The sequence below is a fragment of the Schistocerca cancellata genome, chromosome 1 (assembly GCF_023864275.1).
Source record: "Schistocerca cancellata isolate TAMUIC-IGC-003103 chromosome 1, iqSchCanc2.1, whole genome shotgun sequence".
Taxonomy (NCBI): domain Eukaryota; kingdom Metazoa; phylum Arthropoda; class Insecta; order Orthoptera; family Acrididae; genus Schistocerca; species Schistocerca cancellata.
The window spans coordinates 1199173158-1199179153 of NC_064626.1; the positions used below are offsets into that span (position 1 = coordinate 1199173158).

Genomic DNA, 5996 nt, shown 5'->3' on the forward strand with positions numbered 1-5996 from the left:
TCACACAATTGGTCTGATAGTCCATATGCTCTTACTTTGTTCAATAAACGACTGTGGGGAACTGTATCGAACGCCTTGCGGAAGTCAAGAAACACGGCATCTACCTGTGAACCCGTGTCTATGGCCCTCTGAGTCTCGTGGACGAATAGCGCGAGCTGGGTTTCAGATGACCGTCTTTTTCGAAACCCATGCTGATTCTTACAGAGTAGATTTCTAGTCTCCAGAAAAGTCATTATACTCGAACACAATACGTGTTCCAAAATTCTACAACTGATCGACGTTAGAGATATAGGTCTATAGTTCTGCACATCTGTTCGACGTCCCTTCTTGAAAACGGGGATGACCTGTGCCCTTTTCCAATCCTTTGGAACGCTACGCTCTTCTAGAGACCTACGGTACACCGCTGCAAGAAGGGGGGCAAGTTCCTTCGCGTACTCTGTGTAAAATTGAACTGGTATCCCATCAGGTCCAGAGGCCTTTCCTCTTTTGAGCGATTTTAATTGTTTCTCTATCCCTCTGTCGTCTATTTCGATATTTACCATTTTGTCATCTGTGCGACAATCTAGAGAAGGAACTACAGTGCAATCTTCCTCTGTGAAACAACTTTGGAAAAAGACATTTAGTATTTCGGCCTTTAGTCTGTCATCCTCTGTTTCAGTACCATTTTGGTCACAGAGTGTCTGGACATTTTGTTTTGATCCACCTACCGCTTTGACATAAGACCAAAATTTCTTAGGATTTTCTGCCAAGTCAGTAACGTCAATTATATCTCACAGGGAAAATTACGCCGACGTTAGATGGCGCTATGCCATTCTGAGACAACGATACAGTTCTCTGAAGAGAATGTTTCAGGCAGTGCGAAGTCTTCAGTAACTACTGCAGGTCACGAATGTGCTCATGTTCCCAACAAATAAAACTTTCCCATCCGTCCGAACACGTCTCGAAAACCCCAACGTTTCTGGCCGGCCGCCGTGTCGTCCTCAACTCAAAGGCGTCAGTGGATGCTGATGTGGAGGGACATGGGTGAGCACACTGATCTTCCGGCCGTTGTCAGTTTCCGTGACTTGAGTCACTACTTGCCAGACAAGTGCCTCGTCAGTCGGCCTCAAGAGCTGAGTGCATCCCGCTTGGCAAAAGCACTCAGCAGACTCGGGCGGTCACCCATCCGAGTGCTAGCCGAGTCCGACGATGCTTAACTTCGGTATTTTGACTGGAACCGGTGTTACCAGTGCGGCAAAGTCGTTGGCGACGTAACAACCAGCTGTCTACCTAATCGAAGTTGGCGGTTTTACTTCGAATAACAGCATTCATCTACATCTACATTGTCCAGAAGCCACCATGCGATTTGTGGAGGAGAGCACTTTCGCCCCCACAACCATTTCCCCCTAAACTCTTCTATTCGTGAATCGTGAGTGGGAAAAAAATCTGTCATTCCGTGAGATCTATGTCAAGGGAAGAAATTAGATGTGAGACTCTAGATGGTTCAGATGACTCTGAGTAGTATGGACTTAACACCTGAGGTCCACAGTCCCCTAGAACTTAGAAATACTTAAACCTGACTAACCTAAGGGCATCAGACAAATCCGTGCCCGAGGCAGGATTCGAACCTGCGACCGTAGCGGTCGCGCGGTTCCAGCCTGAAGCGCCTAGAAACGCTAGGCCACACCGGCCGGCCTGTTAGACTTTCCTTGGAACTTAATCTCTTGGGATTTAAAGACTAAATCATTTCCGTGTTGCGCAACGACACTCTCTCAGCGTTTACCGTTGAAATTTCATGATAGCCTCTGTAACGCTCTCACTCTTACTTCTCTATATCCTCTCCTAACCCTAGCTGATAGGGCACCTGTCTGACGAATAGTACTCAAGAAGCGGTCGGGAGACGATTTTGTTGGCCACTTCTTTCACTGCTCGTTAGGAATCTCCCAGTGTCGTACATCTACTTCTATACTCGCAAACCAATGTGTAGTGCTTGACAGAAGGTAGATCCCATTGCACCAGCAATTAAGTCTTTTTCCCGTTCAGTTCACATATGGAACGCGGGAAGAATGACTGCTTAAACGACTCTGTGAGCGCTGGAATTTTGATTCTTCCCGTCAGACTGGCCTCTGCTTTCCCTACTACAAGTCACGTGTGGCAGCTCAGCTTTACGCCACTCCGGACGGATAATCCCAGAAATTTTACTGTCGTTAAGATTGCAGTGATTTACCAAAGATAATATGATCGAACAGTGGTGCACAGTTCCGCCAATTTATGTGCAAGGCGTTACATTCAGGTTGAGGGCCTGTTGCCAATCCCCGCAATAAGCGTCGATTTTTCAAGGTCATTCCGAATTTTACTGCAGATTCTTTTTCTTTCCGTTACATGGTATCATACCGAATACAATCAACAGTCCTCTTGCATTATGCACCAGATCATTTATTACAATAATTGCCTACATCACTCTCTTTGCAATACTTCCGTTGTGGTTTTTACTTCTGATGATGTCGCCCCTTCGCGTCGGGACCGACGTTTGTTAGGATGTTCTGAATCTAAACAGACGTCTGGAAGAGCTTTGGGTAGACCTGAATTTCCTTCAAAAAGCGGTAGTGCGATACTGTACTCGGTGCCTTACTGTTGGTAAGGAACGCAGCCTGAACCAGGACGCCGTTTTCTACGTGCGTCTGGATCTTATGAGAGTACAAGCCTTTATTTTTCCTTCAGTCCTGTAACTGGTTTGATGTAGCCCACCACACCCTCCTCTCCCGTGCCAACCTCTTAATCTCAGAATAGCGCTTTGTGACAGTATCCAACCGTTACTGGTTCCAAACAGTATGTCATACTGTGGGGCGGCGGGTGGAATTTAATGTTGGTTTATATATGTAGAATGTTATGTAGAAAAGATGCATTTCCCGGCCGATTAACCATATGTGGGGCGGCGGGTGGAATTAATTGTTATAAAAATGTTCCTATTATTTATGCAGTCTTTTGCTGTTCTCAACACTGGCTCTCTAACTACAATATTGGCAACCAGAAAGTGATTAGCAAAACGTGAAGCCTGTAATTAGAATTCCTAGTGCCCACTTCATCTGAGAAATACACTTATAGCTACATCTTATAGCTCTGAGGAATTAGGAGATTGTCTGGAGAGAACTGGGGCCTTCTTCTCTCGTGCAGCGTTCTTATATATAAAGCCGCGGTGCGGACGGCTAAGGGAACGCCTGATCAAATCGGCTCTCCCGACTAGCCGCTGGGCTAGTAATGCACCACTTTAAGTTATTGAATAAATCATCGCTTCCTTTGCTGATGGCCGATGAAGCTCTCAATTTAAATGTGTATTCAGCACACAGGTAAGTAGTAATCATAATAAAAGTCTGACGTGGCTAAGTCAAATATTTTGGGAGAGAGAATTAATTTAATTACACTACACGCAGTAGACGAGCTCTGAACTTGCCCTTTGGAGATACGCTATCGCTATAGTTTTATAGTTATTCAGTTGAAACTTCTCATATCTTTATGATTATAGCGGATCTCCCTTCTACTTAAATTTAAACATCCTAGCTTTATTTATTCGCCTACTTAATCTATCTTGCTTCCTTAATTTCTAAGAAAAAACCAGAAAATCACGAATTTAAACAAAAATTTTAATTTGTGAGTCCAGAATACTGTTTCTACTACATTATTATGCAAAAGGAATGTAAACATAATTTTTTTAAGTTTCTAGCTCTTTTCTGTTGCGCCAATGATTTTTACAGAAAATCGTCCAAATTTCGAAAATGGTTAAAGTTATTGAACTGATATTCAACACATATTGATTTAGTATTACTGCTGACATGATACTCGTAGAAACGTTTCAGGTTATTGCGCAACATTTATGACGTCAGAGCTAGTTACAGCGGACTGGCTGGCACACAATGGAAAGACTGATGTGAATTTTATACGGCGTGAGTAGGCTGCTTCCCTGCAATACGAGCAAAACAGTTGCGTCTTTACCTCTCGTTACTCGTACTTTAGGCATTTGGGCTATGCACGACTCCGTTTAAAAAGTATAGCTCGATGTAGTCACAGAGGCGAGCCGCGCACGTCTGCTTTATGCCCCACAGCTAATTTGCTGCAAATAATAAAACTCTCTTCCCGAACAGACCATGAAGGCCCAAAGATACCGACCGGACGCCGTGTCATCCTCAGCGCATGGCCGTCACTGCATGCGGATATGGAGGGGCATGTGGTCAGCACACAGCTCTCCCGGCCGTGTGTCAGGTTTACGAGACCGGAGCCGCTACTTCTCAATCATGTAGCTCCTCAATTTGCGTCACAAGGGCTGAGGGCACCCCGCTTGCCAACAGCGCTCGGCAGACCGGATGGTCACCCATCCAAGTGCTAGACCAGCCCGACAGCGCCTAACTTCGGTGATCTGACGAGAACCAGTGTTACCACTGCGGCAAGGCCGTTGGCTGCTGCAAATAATAGCCTGTAGATATGATCCCACAGTCAAATAGTCTATGCATTGGCTAGTATAGCGAGTTAATAAAATACACAGAAAACAAAAGTTAAACAAAAATAAAAGTTAAATGAACAATTGAATAACAAGGGTTCTGTTCTAACGTATTCAATTGATGACGACAGAGAATTATGCTGAATAATGTTTATTCAAGAAAGGATATCACTTAAAATAAGATACCCTTATCAAATTCAGTGAAGTTACGTTGAGAGAGTTATGAGAATGGTAGCAAAATCCCCAAACCAAACAGTCATCAAAGATACATGAAAACTAAGTCAACTCTGTAATCACAACACACGAAGTATTCACCATCTCGAAAGAGCCCAGAATAGAAGAAGGTGATTTACAAATTATCACATGCGATACAAAGAATAGTAACTCGTATTCTGTCTGTTCTCAGTTCCATAATGTAAGCTGAAAAAGTTAGAGTCCTACTCCGTAGAACAGTCAGATCTCTCAAAATACGCAAGTCCCTTCAGAAGTTAAAATATGGTAGAAGCCATTCACCGCTCATCAAAAGCCACTCAATACCAAAGGCAGGTCTGCCTTGTTCCAGTACGAACATTCAGATGTCCAAAACAGCTTCCCTGAGCTCTGCACTTGAAAAGTGTCCCCCTCCACTTGACGAGTGTTGTGTTCCGCTACTGTCTGCTTTTCCATTGCTTGAAGGCTGTCCCAACCAAACACGCATTGCTCTTACGTTCTACAGACATCATTTGATTCAACTTGACTAGTTCCTGGCCTAAGCTAATATATTAGAACAACGTTAAAATAAAGAAATGTTATAAATATTTGGTGACACTCAGACCATTCATAATAAATATCAATAAACATTTTTCCATAAATAAACAAGTCGGTATTCTAGTGCAAGTGCACTGATGATCAATGACAAGAGATTGTCGTTAATTATTGTTTAAAAAGTTGTTTAGGCCCGATTGTTAGAAGCATCTTTCTGTAGTCTTTTACAAAGGAGGTGTCAGCTAACACCTGTGATTGACCACTTCTTAAATTACCATAACTTTGTTTTATGAGTTGTAAGTAATATTGAAATTAAGTTTCTGACGAAAATAGTAAATTGTTCGTTAAAGAAATACACAAGAACGACAAAATATATGGTATGGATGCTCTATTCGTTTGCTGTATCATTGTGGAGAACATGATGTCCTGACAGGCGTTAGTGTAGTAAAAAAGAGATATGAAAGGCGTCATACGTCAGTAAATAAAACTGATACAGATGAGCGGCATTCTGCGATGACAGTTTTATGCAATGCTATCACCTAAAATATTGTTTGTTAAAATCGCATGAAGTGTTTAAAGGTTGTTCATTCACAGGTTCGTTGTAAATATGTTTATTCGATGTGAAAAATTTGGAACGTCCCCTTTGAACAATTATACATGACTGTGCTTAAACTGACACACAATATTTTTGGCGCAACGCAATCTGATTTTCAAAAATCCCTACAAAAGAATGGCCCTGACTAACATTAACCTATACGTTTCACAAATCACTTACCTCACA

At 42.8% G+C, this 5996-nt stretch overlaps 1 pseudogene; it reads right to left on the reverse strand.

Moving 5' to 3' along the window:
• Positions 1-4313: 4313 nt before the first annotated feature.
• On the reverse strand, positions 4314-4431 carry LOC126099615 (5S ribosomal RNA; annotated as a pseudogene).
• Between the last annotated feature and the right edge of the window lie 1565 nt (positions 4432-5996).